Raw genomic sequence first — 19,134 nt, forward strand, 5'->3', positions numbered from 1 at the left:
CTTAAGACGTGTGTCACGTGAACATTGAAGAATTGTTGGTGGGCGGGCATGGTTGAAAGCAGAGGTCCAAGCCCTGAGCAGGAGGCTCAGTATTAATGCCAGAATTTCTCTCTGGGAGGTGCCTGGGGTACCATTTTCCCGGAACCATGGGCTGGGGACTTGACTTGAAGCTGCGCAGTAAGCAAAGCCCTTTACCTAAGATCCAGAAAATGTTCATTTATATCAACAAATGGAGCAGGTGGTAGAGATTACCGAGGATGGGAGAGGTGTCTGAATCCACTGGGGAGTGTCACTCTGTCCCTCTGCAGAGCTCAGAGAGCCTCTGGTCACTCAGCCTCTTTCTTGGGACAAGTGACAAGACCTAGACGGAAGCTCAGAGGTCAGTAAGCCAACGCAACAGCTTCATTTTACGGAAGGGGAAACCAAGGCACAGAGAAACGTGTCCACGCTGATCCATCAGGTTAGTGACAGATCTGGGTAGGGACCCATTTCTCCTGTCACTCGTCCAGGTGCTCATTCTACTCTACCCCTAGTCTCAGAGACTTTCATGAGATTTGAGTTGAAGCTGGGGGTGTGATGGGGCAGGGGGACAGCTTGAGTGGGTCCTCTGCCCTCTGCCAGGCTTTTACTTCACACCCAAGGAGACCTTTCTGGCCCCACCTGCCTTCCCCTGTTCTTCTCGAGGGAGCAAACCCTTGGTCTCACCTCTGAATGGTCTGTGGGCCAGTGATAATATTCTGCCTCTTCCTCCAGCACTTCCTGTAATCAGTCCTGCCTCATCCAACCAGCGCCTATAACAGGGGACAAAAACTCAAGTTTTCACAGAGGCCAGGCACATCACAGATGAGAGAGCCAGGTACAGTACAGTAGGGAATGGTGGGGACTGTGGCAAACTGGAGAGTTCATGTCTGTCTAAAAGTGGCAGCTGCTACTCAACTCTTACAATAATGAGGAGGAAAGGTGGGCTCAGTGTGGCCAGATCTAGCACTTTCCAGGAGGAGCCAGAAATGGAGATTTTTGTACACAATTTCCTACTTAGAAAGACAACACACCAGCTGGGAGAATTAGCCCGTGGATCTCACTTTACAACTTTCAGTGGTTCCACCGACCTTCTAATGACCCAGACCTCAGAGTGTGAAGATCGGGCCCAGGGACAGAAAGGGAAACGTGGAGCCGGTCAGGGACCTTGGCATGGAGTCAGCAGCTGAGAGGAAGAGGCCTCGGCGAAGTTGCTGAGTTTCTGAAATCCCAGGCACTCTCCATGGTGTGATTTTTTTTTTTTTTTTCCCCGCTGCACATAACAACCTTCTGCCAGACTCCTGGATGCTGACAGCCCAAGATGTGGAATTTACTTTGAAATGCTAATCACAGGAAAAAGTGATATTGATGTTGCCGGCTAATTAAGGGCTGGCCTGGTTGAAACTTTGGAGGGATCCTGCCTGTCTCTGGCCTTGGCGGGAGCCCGGGAGGATGCTATTTTTATTAAATTGGAGCGATGAATCAGATGGCCTAAGTGGACAGGGGAGGCGGAGGGTGGAGTCACAGCGGCGTGGAGACCCGTGAGCTCCTCATTTATGGGGACAGTCAGGACACGGGTCTCAGAACATTAGCCTGGGAACCACCTCCCTTCCAGAGTCTCTGATCGTGCTGAAGGGAAGGCGTGATGGCTCGGGCCACAGGGCCTGGCTTTATTTGATCTGAAAGTGGCACAAGGGGCCTGATTCCAGTGGTCAGCTGTGATTTACAGGCCTCATTTACAGATTCTCTCTATGGGGTCTGGGTTACACGGGGGGACTGTCCAGAATTAGTAGCTGCCAAGACAGCCGGCATTCACAGCCCATTCAGGCCTACACCCTGGGAGGCAGGAAAACAGGGGCTCAGGGTCCCTCCCCACTGCCCTGGTCTCTGGATCCCTAACGGTAACTGATGCTGACTGTAAGCAAGGTGGAAAGTTTTCCCATTGCTTCCATTTTACAGAGGAGGAAACTGAGACCCAGAGGGGGTCATGCAGCAGATGAGCTGCAGAGCTGGAACTTAGACCTAGACACTTTGACCCCAGGGTTCAAGATCTTAGCCCTTGAACTCTACGGTCCCTTGATCTCTGCCCCGTGTCTGGCATGGAAGAGATTCTGGATCTGTTCTTTCACTCACTAACTCACTAATTCACTTACTCACTCGTGCGCACATTCGTTCACCAACTTGTGTTAAATGCTTCCATGTGTTAATCTTACTGGCTCCCACAAGAACCTGGCCAAGAAGTATCATTCCCCTTTTACAGACGGTGCTGGGGAGGTTGAAGCATGTTAACTGACCAGCTGAAATTCACAGAGCTGTGGGTACTGGAGGCGGGATTTGCAGCTGATTGACACTTGCTCTGTGTGTCTGGTGCTGGGTTGGGCCCAGGGGGGACCAGACAAAGAGCAAGCCAAGGGTCTTGGTCTTGACAAAATTCTGTTTGATTGTGCCTTAATGACTTCTGGGCCCAGCACAAAGTAGTCCCGAGCTGATATGTGCTGCTTAAAGGAAAATATGACATAGATTTTTTTAGATTGCAAAAGGGGTCTCCAACCCTGTGGCAGAGTGAGTGGCTCAGACTCTAGAATGCAGTGAGTGTCTGGATGTTAGCAGCCTCCGGTGACCCATGCCTTCCGATATTTACATCCTGGTGTTGTCCCCTCCCGTTGAATCTGACTGGCCCTGGGATTGGCTTTAACCAAAAGCATAGGGCAGAAGGGACGCTATGCCACTTCCCTCAAATAGAAGAGGGTTACTCAGTTCTGGCTGGAGGCTGTTGCCTGCCTGAGGGTCTCCTCTGAGGCTTGATGACTCTTGGTTACATCGGGACAGATTAGCAGATGTTAGGTATTAGAGACCTGTCATCGCCAAAGAGAGACTTCCTCCTTGACTTAATCAGAAGGATGAAGGGGAATTGAGAAGGAATGATTTCTCTCACTTCCGTTTAAGACACAAAAGAGAATGGCTTTCTGACAGTGTTATTTACTGCCCTGCCCCTGAACCATCTAGGCATGAGCACCACCCTTTGAGAGACGCTGGCTCAGGTGACCCACAGCTTCCTGTAAATTCTGTCCAATCGTGGGCTGTTGCATTCTTTCAATCGTGGCTCCCTTGTGTGTCCCTGTGTCCCCGAGGACCCTGAGAAGGACACAGTCTGTCCATCATCTGGGCTCTCCATCTGGAGCTCCATGCCTTCCCCAGGACTTGTGGTCAGGTGGTAGAGGAGAATATTTATGGCTCAGTGACCAGATGGAGCTGTAATGTCCTATAGCAGAATAAAACACCAAATGAAGAGTCCGTGATGCTCAGGCTGGGGTCAGCCAAGTGCTGTTGCATTGCAGGTTTTGCTCTTGTCCCAGAGGAGATATTTCAATTTTGTGCTAATCACCTCGGTTTCCTGTTAATGCACCCCCTGGCTCCTGCTGGCAGGGAGATGGTAGGTTGCACCAGAGGGGGGACCCCTCAGGACACTTCCAAACCAGGGATGTAACTCAGTCAACCACAGCCGCTTTCAGAGGACATGGGCATCTTGGTTTGTGAGGCCCCCTCCTTCCTCACCCTGGATTCCTGATCATTTTCCCTTGAAATTACATACAGCGTGTTAATAACAAAGCGGATTGCTCCCGTCTTTCTGCGGCTTGGGGCAGAGGCCTTTTTAGATCTCAGCAGTTGGGAAGATGTTAACTCCAAATGGAAATCTAATCATGGTGCATTGAAAGACTGACTTTTCAGCTCCTTTGGGGGATGTGCTAAGGATCTGCCTCGGGCAAAAGTGTTTCTCTTTTCAGGTCAGATTCCCTAACGTCTCCTCTCCTTGGTCATGCTTTGGATTGATTTGTGACTCATATTCCTGTAAACAAAATTATTTCATGTGAAAGTGGACTTTAATTTGATTGATATGTAGGGCTCTCTGCTAGGATGTGACCTCTGCCATCACTCAGGGATAGACTTCGCCCCCAGGGAAGAGGGGGTCTCGCAGGATGACACTGTGCTAATGGCAAAGCCCGAGTCATCACAGGGGCGTGGGGATTCCAAGTGGGAAGATTAAAATCCATCCCCAATCCAGGCTGGCCACCTGGATACATGGGTCATAGGGAGAAGCAGAGGAGCAGATTTCGAAGCTTGATGCCCAAGCAGCGGCACGAGGACCCCTCTGATGTGGTGGATCCCAAGGGGATGAAGGCCATTCACACCCTATTCTTCATCCTGAACGAATGGACCCCAGCAGCACAGGGGAAGTTCAGCTCAGTAGAATGGGCTCCTGGTGGGGCAGCGGGAGAGGTGATGGTGCTGGCGGAAGACGGAGTAGAGTGTCTGGTCTCCGCTATGCCCAATGGAGCCATCCAGGGGAAGTGCCACGCCTGGCAGGAGACTTTGAAGCACACAGGCACCCTGGATTGCTGAGAGGGGCTGTGTGAAGGCCCAGCGACCTAGATATTTGAACTAAGCTCGGGGGAAAATAAAAAAGGAAGATAAAGATGCTCTTTGAAGAAAGTGTACATGCTTGCAGATCGGGAAACAGGGTGGGTCACTCAAAGTCATGGGACCACAGGGGTAGCCAGAGAGAAGCACATTAAAGGGTCTGAGACAGGCCAAGATGACAGTGCTTACCTGCAGGGTGTAGCCAGTTAAGGAGGAGTTTTTAAGGCAGCAAGTTGAGGCCCATTGAGCAATAAATGTCTCTCCTGGAGGCTGTCCCAGACCACAGGCTAGAGAGATGGGCTCACCATGGTCATCAGTGGAGAGGCTCCAGGTAGGAGAACCTATCAATTACATGTTAGAGGCAGTGATTATTACCTGGCCCTCAGGTGACCACACCTGCTGAGCAGCCTAGGGAGAGCATCGCTTCCTCAGGAATAAGGACTTTTTAATTAAAAAGGGGGCTTCCTGTTCAGATTTGGGGTCTAGAGGTATAGAATTCAGAGGAGGAACTCAGCTTATAGCTGGAGGTGGCAGACCAAAGTTTACGAGCGAAAAAGGAAACCATGCACCAATAATTTGGGTGCCCTGACCCAGTCTATGCCAGGGAAATGGTTTCTGCCCTATAAATGGCCAGAAGATCGCAGAGTAAACAAAAAGAAAATCCCACAAGGAGGATGTAGGGTGTTAGGTCGATCTTTAGTCACCAAATAATCACTCCCTTGCGCATCTATAAGGAGGACCGTGCATCCCACCCCTTGACTTGAGCTGGGCCATGTGACTCGCTTTGGCCAAGAGGGCATTAGAGGATATCATCCTAAACGAGACTTGAAATGCGTTTGTGCTGTCCAGTTGGTCCCTTCAAGCTCCCGCCTTTAGCCTGAGTAGAACATGCCTCTTCATCCCGACTCGGGGGCTAGGATGCCTCCATGTGTGTCTCCTTGCTGGGGAGCCACCACTGTTTCTGACAGCAGGAAGACATAGTTCTGAAATGCCCACACACTTTGATTTCCCGTTGGAGAGGCCTCAGCAGATTCTGGGAGGTTGCTGTCACATGTTGAGAAGGAGGACATGAATCGTGGTTTTCCAGGGAGGTTAAAATCCAGACACTGGGCAGTTGCCAAAGATCACAGAGGGTGGGGTCAGGTCCTGAGTGTCTTGTAAAGCTCTCCTTACTGTGATGAGCCTGAATCCCGTAGGGTGAATATCAGAAGTTCAGTCAGCAAGCCATGTCTGTGACCACACCTGCTGTGTGTCTGGAGGATGACACCGGCCTGGGCCAGAGGAGAAGGTGCATCTAACCAGCTTCTCCTGTTTCAGCTTCCGTGAGTGAGCACAGGACCACCCTCTCACCTCGCCAGGTGATCTTGCTGTCTCTAAAGTGAGAAGATCACAGAGGTTCCATTGGGGTCGATGTTCTGTGAATGAAGGGATGCTTGGGAAGGACTGCTTGCCAGAGTCACAAAATTGTCCTAGAGAGGGGAATTGAGAAAGGAGAATTTTATCTTTATAACTATAGCTCATTGATTCTAAGATGCACATTTTCCCTACATTTTAACATCTCTGAAATCAGAATGTGTCTTAGCATCAACTGACATGAAAGTGTGTCATGGGGTAATTAGCACCATTTCCTCATTTCCAGTGGTTCATGAAATAATGTGTCTTACAATCACTGGCATCTTAGATTTGGTGAAATATCATCTCTTTTTTAACAGCTCATACTTATATAGATTTACTCTGTGCTAAATCTTTTGATTAGTGCTTTACATGGATGAGCTCATCAGAGAGACTCTGTGAAGATCCTCGTTCTTCAGATGAAAAAAATCGAGATCAGAAAGGTAAAGACACTTGCCTGAGATCACACGGTAATGGAAAGGCCCTTGCCTTTCTCTTTGTTGTCCTGCCTGAATTCATCTCTCTTTAGTCTACCCTCTCTGCATATTCAGTTTTTTTGATACATCAGATGAGGGTTTACTTTGAAGACTTGTCTATCTGTCTGTCTGTCTGTCTATCTATCTATCATCTCCCTCCCTCTCTCCCTCACTCTTTCTCCCTTCCTCCCTTTCTCTCTCCTTCCACAAATACATACACACCTCAGGTATTTGGTCCCCAAATCTTTCTCTTGACCCGTAACACTCCTGAGAAATTAATTTCATTCCCTCAACCAAAACATACTTATTGGGTATCTACTACTATCGAGGTTCCGGGGAAATTATTCTGTGTGAATGAGAGGTGGATAAATCTATCTCCTGATCTTGTGGAGTTTACAGTCTCATATTATGTAAAACTTTTGTTTTTGGTAGGCCAATTAAAACCCCATTTTAAATGTACCAGGAAAATCTATGGATTAAGAAATGGTGGATTGCACCATTCTACTTTCATGGATATAACAGAGTGCCCTACCTGATTCTCACAAAGGTATAAAGGCCTCCCCTGGACTAGCAGAGGCTGGAAAAACTCTCAGTTTATAGCTGGAAGCTGCCTTTGGCTTGGCAAGTGGTGGGGATTTCAGTGTCCTGTGGGGCACGCTGTACCTTTGTTCTGAAAAACCAGCTGGATGTGGACCCTTTGACTTCACGAGACCAGTGCAAGTGGATGTCAGTTGTTTCAGCGAAAGCAGGCACAATTCGCCGTTATCCTGAATGCAGATGGTTAAGCAGAGCTTCTCATTCTCTGGAGACTTTGTTTTACTTTGGGTAGGGGGATTTTTTTTTTTCTTCTGTGTGGGTTTAGCCAGCTCTGTGCAGCAGGCCCAGATCCCACTGCTTGTCTCCAGGGGTTGCTGTGCCCTCATGGTGAGTATCACTGATGGGGAGCTGGGGCAGAAGTCCTGGTGGCCGCAAAAAGGATGAGAAAGTCCAGCTTCGAAAACGACCCGGTCCAGGGACTTCCCTAGTGGCGCAGTGGTTAAGAATCTGCCTGCCAATGCAGAGGATACAGGTTCGAGCCCTGGTCCAGGAAGATCCCACATGCCACGGAGCAACTAAGCCCGTGCACCACAACAAGAGAAGCCACCGCGATGAGAAGCCCGTACACCACAACGAAGAGTAGCCCCTGCTCTCTGCAACTAGAGAGAGACTGCGTGCAGCAACAAAGACCCAACGCAGCCAAAAATAAAGAAGTTCATTAATTAATTTAAAAAAAAGCAAAAAATGATCTGGTCCAGCTCGGGGCCGGGGGGTTGCCCAATCTGGACTCAGCAGTTGAGGTCATGTAGATGATATAGTCGAAAATATACAAATGCCACAGAGCTAAAAACAGAAAACAGTTACAAAACAGTCCATTAACTCGTTAAGCCAGTGAGGAATTTCACTGAGCAGATCATGTGCAGAGGTGATAAAGTCAGGGGTTGTAAGTAGTAGAAAGGAATTTTCATGGCACTGTGCTAATTTCAGGTTGGGAGCTAGCTCTGTGGACAGAACGAATGGTTCCATGGGTCTGTACACAGATCCACTGCTCAGGAAAGAGTCTTCAGTTACTTCCGGTGAGGCCTGGCATTCAGGGCCACTAAGAAGAGCTTGTGGCCCTTTATATCAGCTTCAGCTGGTTACAACCATTTGGGACACGACACCACACTTAGCTGAGATGTGTTCCAGGCAAGTGCTGATATAAGTGGAATTTTTGCTTTTTCCAGTGCTAGGGAAGACTGAATTACTCAGACTTTGAGAAAGGTACTGATGCTGGGTGGTTTTATTCTGATGCGATTACCTTGTGTTGGGGTGAAAGAGCCAGGCCTCCCCTTACTGGTATCCGATGGGGCTTCTCATAAAGGGAGTTGACAATTCTGAGACTGGACAATAACCAGACCATATATAAGAACAGAACTCTGACCTACAACCTCTGTAACAATTAGCCCCACATGGTAAGAGCTTGATCAATAACTAATAGCCAGGTTCGCCACTTTTGCCCCCACTTCCAACCGAGGACTGACCAGAGAGAGGAAAATAAGCTCCCCTAACCAATCACATAGGATGTCCTCTTCTAGTGCATATACTGGATTAGCCAAAAAAATTCGTTCGGTTTTAAGTAAAAATAAAAGACACATTTTTTCATTTTCACCAAGAACAACGTATTCACTAACTGAACAAACTTTTTGGCCAACCCAATAGGATTCCTGCTGCCAGCCTCCCCGTGCCAACAACCAGGGCATACCAGAGCCTTCCCTTTTTTCCAGTATAAAGCTCTCCCACTTCTCTGCTGGCCTTTGAGTTTTTGTCAAATGCAAGTGATTGTAGCTACCTCTCAAGAAATCGCCTTCACTTATTCTCATTTGGGTGGTCTTAATTTATTTCCACATTCCTTCCCACTGTCAAATTGTGGGCAGGAAAGGAGGACAGTGGAGGTGGCATTTTAGACAAGGAGATCTGGACCCCAGCAGTACAGGTGTGCTCGAAGGCACTCCTGGTGGGATGGGATCCGCTGCCCCTGGGTTTTGGAGGCGGGACAGCATCCAGGCAAGAGGCAGCCAATAAAGGCCCATAGGATGGGCTTGGTACCTGAGGATTCTGAGAGAAGCCACCTTGAGCAGCAGAAATAAATTGCGTGCTTGGTTGTAAATCCCTCCTGGAAGTTCAGCAACCTCTTGGCAAACTTGCTGGTCTAGGCTTGGCTGTGCCATGGGAATCAAAATAAGGGTTTGCTCCCAGATGCGGACATATCAACAAAGGTCAATTGATCCATAGAGGTCAGGATGAGAGCTGCAGAAGACCAGAACGTTGGGAGGCACAGGGCAGTGGCAGAGCCCCACATCACCTCCCCAGGAGCAGGAGCTCCACCCTCACCAGTGTTGAAGGAGAAGCACCCCATGTCCTCTTGCAATGAGGTGTCACCCTTGATATAATAGGCCACGTTCCCTCTTTCTTTATAGCCATCAACTGTGGCATGGTCACCCTTGAGAAGCCTCAGAAATATTTGGGGGAAGAGAAAGCTCTTGAAAAGACTATAATTCTTGCCAGTAGTACAATTTATAATCAAAGGGGGCAACTTGAATAGCCAACAAGAGGAGAAGGTTAAATCAGCTAAGTTATAGCCATCCAACAGACTATTATTCAGTTGCTAAAAATAATGGAAGTCTATTTGAAAGACAGGAGATGACTCTTATGAAACTTCAAGCGGAAAAATTGGACCGTAAGAGTTTGCACCATAGGATGCCATTTTTGTAATGAAAAATCACTACATGGGTAGAAAAAAAGACCATGAGATTATTGACCAAAATGTCAAGGATTGTAATCTCTGCATGAGGGCCTAGGTAAACTTTGACATTCTTCTGTTTATTGGTGCTTCCTGAAGTTGCCATAGTAAGTATGTTATAGATTTACATTGGAAAGAGTGAATGTTATTTTGCACGTTATTTTAACAATGGGGATGCCTTGGCTCTAAGCATGGGACTCACCTCTCTTCCTAATATTCCCACGTGCCCCTCCCTGGGATCTGCTTGGCTGGCAAAAATTCCAGGAAGTAGGCAAACTGCAGCTTAAGGAGATCCGTTCAGGAACAAGTGAGGAGGAGAGCCAATTCTTCATCCAGTCCCTCGGCCAGCTGTGTCTTTGAAAGAATAAAGATGCAAAGCTTTCAGAAAGGAAGGATGTGGGGCTCTGGGGATAGAAAATTGAGCAGAGAGGCAGTGTGGGTGTGGGGGCTTAGTGACACAGGCTGGAGGGGGACTGGGGTTTACCTTCTCAGTCAAAGCGACACCCGAAATTATAACATGGTTCTTTGGTATGAACAATGGATATTTTCTCCATCTCAAATAGGGTGCAGGTAAAACCATCTTTAGAAAATTTGGCTCTCTTAATTGACCACTTAAAATCTAAGTAAGAACAGTGTGCTCCAAGCCTCCTGCTGAATCCTGATGCTTCACTGCTGACTTTGGAGTGAGTGGCAGCTCTGTTCTCATGAAAGGGCAGCAGAGCCGCTGACAGTGGCCAGCCCAGTACATTTCAGGAACTGATCTGCCTTGGCGTGTGCTGGCATAGCCACTGAGAGCATCCTGCCTCTGGCCAGGCCTGGCCGAATTTCCTGCTGCTACTCCCCGGAGCACAAAATGTGCTATAAAAGCATATAATGAAGGAAATCTACCTAGTGTAATTAATTTCTAGTTCCTAGTTTGTTTGTTTGTTTTTTATATTGGGTCTCGGTCTCCTCAAGAAGGATACTTTTGGGGTAATTCGTCTACTCATCCATCCATCCACCCATCCACCTATTCATCTGTCCATTCATGTATCCACCCATCCAGTCATCCATCCTTCCACTCATCCACCCATCCACTCACCTTCTCACCCATCCAAATATTTATGGAGCATTTACAGTGTGCCAGGTGTTATCCAAAATGGTTGCTGCCCCAAGAAGCCCAAAGTGTAGAAGGAACGAAAGGCGAGTACATTGCTCACCATCACAGAGCAGGATACTCTCATTTGTTATGTAGAGTTTAAATAGGTGCAACCCCTATCTGTGCAGGGCAGCATGGCAACATTAACACTGCAAATTCCCCTTGACCCAGCAATTCTGCTTGCAGAAAGTTAACCTACAGGTGCTCATCCATGTACAAAATGACTCGTGTACTAGGTTATTCATTTCAGCATTACTTGTAGTCATGAAAGTTTCCAAAGTTCCATCACCCAAGTGACCAAAAGTAAGAGGTTGATTAGACAAATGACAGTATATCTATATAAGAATTTATCGCGTAGCTCTTTATTTACTGATATGGAAGGATTACTAAGATTCGTTGTTAGGTTACAGAATACACAAAAGTGTGCATGTTATTTTGCTACGTGTACTGAAGAGAAAATAACGTGTGTGTGTGTGTGTGTGTGTGTGTGTGTATAGCATTTGCCTGCAGGCTGTTTCAGTGCACACAGAGGCTCTTTCTAGAGAATTAACACCTTGAAGTGACCCTCAACCAGTAAGGGATTGGCTTTGGATAAATACCCCAGCTCCCTCACCCCTCGGTGGAGACAACTGAGGAATCTGGTCTACATTGCCTCCCACAAGTCCCAGAGGGAGTGAGCCTTAATTACCCATGATGGTAACCTGCTCATTCACAGACACGTGGACTTTCTTCCCTCTCTGTCTCACTTCCTCACTCTTTCACCATGCTCCCTGGGATAATCTCCCAGACAAACTACTTGCACCCAAATATTTACCTTGGGGTCTGCTTTCGAGGAAACGCAAACTAAGACGATGTAATTTCTTACATAGAGGTTGAAAGTAGAACCACTGGCAACCTCTGGGGAGGGGAACTGGGTGGCTGAGGGCAAGAGTGGTAAGAGGGATTTTCAGCATGGAACTTTTGATATCTTTTTAAATGTCTAATGTAATGCATTACCTATTGAAAAATAATTTCCCAATGACATCAACTGACAAATGATACATTTGGGAGGCACAGAGGACTCTGGGAGCACAGATGGGCCATGTAGGAAAGCTCAGACTCAGCCATGAACATAAGCAGTGAACCACTGCAGCCACTATGGAGAAAAGCGTGGAGATTCCTCAAAATACTAAAAATAGAACTACCATATGACCCAGCAATCCCACTCCTGGGCATACACCCTGAGAAAACCATAATTCAAAAAGACACACCCACCCCAATGTTCACTGCAGCACTATTTACAATAGTGAGGACATGGAAGCAACCTAAATGCCCATCAACAGATGATTGGATAAAGAAGATGTGGCACATATATACAATGGAATATTACTCAGCCATAAGAAGGAATGAAATTGAGTTATTTGTAGTGAGGTGGATGGACCTACAGTCTGTCATACAGAGTGAAGTAAGCCAGAAAGAGAAAAACAAATAACGTATGCTAACTCATATATATGGAATCTAAAAAAATGGTACAGATGAAGCCAGTGACAGGGCAAGAATAAACATGCAGATGTAGAGAATGGACTTGAGGACAAGGGGCAGGGGGTGGGGGTTTGGCAAAAGGGAAGCTGGGACGAAGTGAGAGAGTAGCGTTGACATATATACACTACCAAATGTAAAATCGATAGCTAGAGGAAACAAGATGGCAGCAAAGCAGAGGGACGTGGAATGCATCGCTCTCCACAGATGCATAGGGAATGCACCAAAAGACGCAATAATTCCCACAGAGAACCAACTGCACACCAGTAGACGACCTCGGACACCAGAAAGGACCGCAAGGATCCCGACATAACTGGTAGGGAGGCATTTATGACAGCTCAAAGAGGGTGAAGTGGCTGAGCTGTGGCAGACGGGAGGGAGTGAGAAACACACAGAGAGTCCGCACCACGGCTCACTGTTCCCGGATTGAGACTTCGATTCACAGCTGAACAGGGGGGTCTAGGAGCAGGAGCGTGGGAACCAGAGAGCTGGTTCAGGGTGAGAAATATTGTTGTTAGTGGGTAGACGGACCAAGAGGACAGGAGGGAAGAGGTCCACAGTGAGAAGTGCCTGCCCTAGAGAGCTGCAGGGCCATGGTGGCAGCTGGATGCTCCTGGCTCTCGGGCGGGGGGAGGAGCCGCAGGCATAGCCTCTCTCTCTCTCTCTCTCTCTCCCGGTGCCTGCAATGGGCAGAGGAAGGACCCCTGTGGGCCAAGCTAAGGCACTCAGGGATAAAAAAGGCCCTCAGGCCCCCGGGTGGGGCTGCCCTAGAGTGCCTGCAGCCGAGAGCCAAAAGCCCCACAGAGTGGCCCAACTCTGAGACATTCTGTTTACACCTGAGCCGCCGGCATCCCTCTGCAACAGGCACCACCACACCCAACTGAACCGCAAAGGCACCACTGCTAGCTCACTCCCAGGGGAAGGAGGCACTATTGTACCCTCTCCCTCCCCACACACCAGTGCTTACAGACGAACAATAAAGGAAGCTCTGTTGGTCGCAGAATAATACAAAAACCCAAGGTGGGTAGAAGGACACTTAGAGCTGAGACCCCAAGGAATCAGAAATATTAGTATTAATTCTATTGAACTGGTCCCTTCTGGGGTCAGTTCTAGTTTTTTTTTTTCTTTATTAATTATGATCTTAGTCCTAAGGGATCTACAAGTTTTATAACATGTTTTTCTATTCTATTTTTATTCTATATTTATTTTTAGCCTTTTTATGTATTTCTATCTCTAGCTAAGTTTTTTGTAGTGCTGACTATATAGCTCTCCTACCTTCTTTTCATCTCTATCTTTTATACATTCCTATTTCTTTCTTTTTATTTTCATATTTCCAGTCACACTACGCTCCTCTGTTGCCCTGTCTTCTATCCTTTTTTAGCTTATTTTATCTTAACATACCTATAAGCAACATTATCGATCTGCTCAGTCTCTTTGCTTTATTCTCCAGATGGTACACTGCCTTGGTATTTATTATTAGGTTTTTGTCTTTATCTTAGTTCTTAGTATAATAGTCTAATTTCATTCTGAGAATCTCCAATCTGTCTGGTGGTACTCTAGCTCTTTTTTATATTTGATCCTAGCTTTCATTATCTCCCTGGATTTGTGTTTGTGTGTGTGTGGTGTTATTTGTTTGTTTGTTTGTTTGTTTGTTTTTGCTTTTGTTTCTGTTTTGTTCTGTTTTGGTTTTGAATTTCTGTTGGTTTCTTCTTTGAATGTCTGATAGGATACTGGGGTTCTTCTGTCAGGTCTTTCTAGTGCCTTATGTTCTATCGGATTCAGTATTTGTGTGTCTTATACATGTATGTGTTTCCTAGACTTAGTATTTGTTTGACTCAAAACTCTGCCATTAATCTGGGGCTTGGACAGTCTCCTTTAAACCCCTTTATTGCCAGGACAAGCAACCTCTGAAGTTTGGACTACCATGAGAAAACAAAGAAACACCATGCAAGCAAAGGAGCAGGAAAAAAACCCACAAGACCAAATAAATGAAGAGGAAATAGGCATCCCAGAAGAAGAAGAAAAAAAGAAAGGGTCTGAGAAAATATTTGAAGAGGTTATAGTGGAAAGCTTCCCCAACATGGGAAAGGAAATAATGAACCAAGTCCAAGAAGCACAGATAGTTGCATACAGAATAAACCCAAGGAGAAATACACCAAGGCACATATTAATCAAACTAACGACAATTAAACACAAAGAAAAAACATTAAAAAGCAGCAAGAGAAAAGCAACAAATAACATATAAGGGAAAACCCATAAGGATAACAGCTGACCTTTCTGCAGAAACTGCAGGCCAGAAGGGAATGGCAGAATATACTGAAAGTCCTGAAAGAGAAAAACCTACAGCCAAGAATACTCTACCCAGCAAGAATCTCACTCAGATTCGATGGAGAAATCAAAAGCTTTACAGACAAGCAAAAATTAAGAGAATTCAGCACCACCAAACCAGCCTTACAACAAGTGCTAAAGGAACTTTTCTAAGTAGGAAGCAAAAGAGAAGGAAAAGACCTACAAAACCAAACCCAAAACAATTAAGAAAATGGCAATAGGAATACATATGTCAATAATCACCTTAAATGTAAATGGGTTAAATGCTCCAACCAAAAGACACAGACTGGCTGAATGGATTCAAAAACAAGACCCTTCTATATGCTGCCTACAAGAAACCCACTTCAGACCAAGGGATACATATAGACTGAAAGTAAAGGAATGGAAAAAGATATTCCATGCAAATGGAAGCCAAAAGAAAGCTGGAGTAGCATTACTCATATCAGACAAATTAGACTTGAAAGTAAAGACTATTACAAGAGACAAGGAAGGACACTACATGATGATCAAGGGATCCATCCAAGAAGAACATATCACAATGGTAAATATCTATGCACCCAAAATAGGAGCACCTCAATACATAAGGCAAATGCTAATAGCCATAAAAGGGGACATCAACAGTAACACAATAATAGTAGGAGACTTGAACACCCCACTTACATCAATGGACAGATCATCCAAACAGAAAATAAATAAAGACACACATGCTTTAAATGACACATTAGACCATCTTGACTTAATTGATATTTATAGAACATTCCATCCAAAAACTACAGATTACATTTTCTTTTCAAGTGCACACGGAACATTTTCCAGGATAGGTCACATCTTGGGTCACAAATCAAACCTTGGTAAATTCAAGAAAATTGAAATCATATCAAACATCTTCTCAGACCACAACGCCATGAGACTAGATATCAATTACAGGAAAAAAGCTGCAAAAAATACAAACACATGAGGCTAAACAATACACTATTAAACAACCAAGAAGTCATTAAAGAAATCAAAGAGGAAATCAGAAAATATATAGAAACAAATGACAATGAAAACACAATGACCCAAAACCTATGGGACACAGCAAAAGCAGTTCTAAGAGGGAAGTTTATAGCAATACAGTCCTACCTTAAGAAACAAGAAAAATATTGAATAAACAACCTAACCTTACACCTAAAACAATTAGAGAAAGAAGAACAAAGAAACCTCAAAGTGAGCAGAAGGAAAGAAATCATAAAGATCAGATCAGAAATAAATGAAAAAGAAAGGAAGGAAACAATAGCAAAGATCAATGAAACTAAAAGCTGGTTCTTTGAGAAGATAAACAAAATTGATAAACCATTAGTCAGACTCATCAGGAGAAAAGGGAGAAGACACAAATCAACAGAATTAGAAATGAAAAAGGAGAAGTAACAATGGACACCACAGAAATACAAAAGATCATGAGAGACTACTCCAAGCAACTATATGCCAATAAATTGGATAACCTAGAAGAAAAGAATAAATTCTTAGAAAAGTACAATCTTCCAAGACTGAACCAGGAAGAAATAGAAACTATGAACAGACCAATCACAAGTAAGGAAATTGAGGCTGTGATTAAAAATCTCCCAACAAACAAAAGCCCAGGGCCAGATGGATTCACAGGGGAATTCTATCAAACATTTAGAGAAGAGCTAATACCTGTACTTCTCAAACTCTTCCAAAATATAGCAGAAGGAGGAACACTCCCAAACTCATTCTACGAGGCCACCATCACCCTGATACCAAAACCAGGCAAAGATGTCACAGAAAAAAGAAAATTACAGACCAATATCACTGATGAATATAGATGTGAAAATCCTCAACAAAATACTAGCTAACAGAATCCAACAGCACATTAAAAAAATCATACGCCATGATCAAGTGGGGTTTATCCCTGGGAAGCAAGGATTCCTCAATATATGCAAATCAATCAATGTGATACATCATATCAACAAATTGAAGGATAAAAACCATATGATCATCTCAATAGATGCAGAAAAAGCTTTTGACAAAATTCAACATCCATTTATGATAAAAGCTCTCCAGAAAATGGGCATAGAAGGAAATTACCTCAACATAATAAAAACCATATATGAGAAACCAAAAGCCAACATTCTTCTAAATGGTGAAAAATTGAAAGAATTACCTCTTAGAACAGGAGGGTGTTCACTCTCACCATTATTATTCAGCATAGTTTTGGAAGTTTTAGCCACAGCAATCAGAGAAGAAAATGAAATAAAAGGAATCCAAATTGGAAAAGAAGCAGTAAAATTGTCACTCTTTGCAGATGACATGATATTATACATAGAAAACCCTAAAGACTCTACCAGAAAACTGCTAGCACTAATTGATGAATTTAGTAAAGTAGCAGGATACAAAATTAATGCGCAGAAATCTCTTGCATTCCTATACACTAACAACGAAAGAGCAGAAAGACAAATTAAGGAAACTCTCCCATTTACCACTGCAACAAAAAGAATAAAGTACCTAGGAATAAACCTGCCTGAGGCAAAAGACCTGTATGCAGAAAACTATAAGACACTGATGAAAGAAATCAAAGATGATACAAACAGATGGAGAGACGTACCATGTTCTTGGATTGGAAGAATGAACATTGTGAAAATGACTGTACTACCCAAAGCAATTTACAGATTCAACGCAACCCCTATCAAATTACCAATGGCATTTTTCACAGAACTAGAACAAGAAATCTTACGATTTGTATGGAAATGTAAAAGACCCTGAATAGCCAAAGCAATCTTGAGAAGGAAAGATGGAGTGGGTGGAATTAGCCTTCCTGACTTTAAACTATACTACAAGGCCATAGTGATCAAGACAGTATGGTACTGGCACAAAAATAGAAAGGAAGATCAATGGAACAGGATAGAGAACTCAGAGGTAAACCCAAGCACATATGGGCACCTTATCTTTGACAAAGGAGGCAAGAATATACAATGGAAAAAAGACATCCTCTTCAATAAGTGGTGCTGGGAAAATTGGACAGCAACATGTAAAAGAATGAAATGAGATCACTTCCTAACACCATACACAAAAATAAACTCCAAATGGATTAAAGACCTACATGTAAGGCCAGACACTATAAAACTCCTAGAGGAAAACACAGGCAGAACACTCTATGACATACATCAAAGCAAGATCCTTTTTGACCCACCTCCTAGAATCATGGAAATAAAATCAAGAATAAACAAATGGGACCTAATGAAACTTAAAAGCTTTTGCACAGCGAAAGAAACCATAAACAAGACAAGAAGGCAACCCTCAGAATGGGAAAAAACAGTTGCCAACGAAACAACGGACAAAGGATTAATCTCCAAAATATACAAGCAGCTCATGCAGCTTAATACCAAAAACGCAAATAACCCAATCCACAAATGGGCAGAAGACCTAAATAGACATTTCTCCAAAGAAGACACACAGATGGCCAACAAACACATGAAAAGATGCTCAACATCACTCATCATCAGAGAAATGCAAGTCAAAGCCACAATGAGGTATCACCTCACACCAGTCAGAATGGCCATCATCAAGAAATCTAGAAACAACAAATATTGGAGAGGGTGGTGGAGAAAAGGGAACTCTCCTCCACTGTTGGTGGGAATGAAAGTTGGTACAGCCACTGTGGAAAACAGTTTGGAGGTTCCTTAAAAAACTAAAATTGGAACTACCATATGATCCAATAATCCCACTCCTGGGGATATACCCGGAGAAAACCATAATCCCAAAAGAAACATGTACCATAATGTTTATTGCAGCACTATTTACAATAGCCAGGACATGTAAGCAACTTAAATGCCCATCAACAAATGAATGGATAAAGAAGATGTGGCATATATACACAATGGAATATTACTCACCTATAAAAAGGAATGAGATGGAGCTATATGTAATGAGGTGGATAGACCTACAGTCTGTCATTCAGAGTGAAATAAGCCAGAAAGAGAAAAACAAATACTGTATGCTAACTCATATATACGGAATCTAAAAAAAAAAAAAAAAGGTATTGAGGAACCCAGTGACAAGACAAGAATAAGGATGCAGATGCAGAGAATGGACTGGAGGACACGAGGTTGGGGGGGACGGGGGGCGAAGGGGAAGCTGGGACATAATGAGAGAGTAGCATAGACATATATGTACTACCAACTGTAAAATAGCCAGTGGGAGGTTGCTATATAACAAAGGGAGATCAACTTGATGATGGATGATGCCTTAGCAGGCCAGGGTGGGGGGGAGTCGTGGGAGGGAGGGAATATGGGGATATGTGTATAAATACAGCTGATTGACTTTGATGTACCTCAAAAACTGGTACGAGTGTAAAGCAATTATATTCCAATAAAAAAAATAGATAGCTAGTGGGAAGCTGCTGCATAACACAGGGAGATCAGTTCGATGATGGGTGATGACTTAGAGGGCTGGGATAGAGAAGGTGGGAAGGAGTCGCGGGAGGGAGGGGATATGGAGATATATGTATAAATACAGCTGATTTACTTTGT

Source organism: Hippopotamus amphibius, chromosome 8 (genome assembly GCF_030028045.1).
Source record: "Hippopotamus amphibius kiboko isolate mHipAmp2 chromosome 8, mHipAmp2.hap2, whole genome shotgun sequence".
In the NCBI taxonomy this organism is placed as follows: domain Eukaryota; kingdom Metazoa; phylum Chordata; class Mammalia; order Artiodactyla; family Hippopotamidae; genus Hippopotamus; species Hippopotamus amphibius.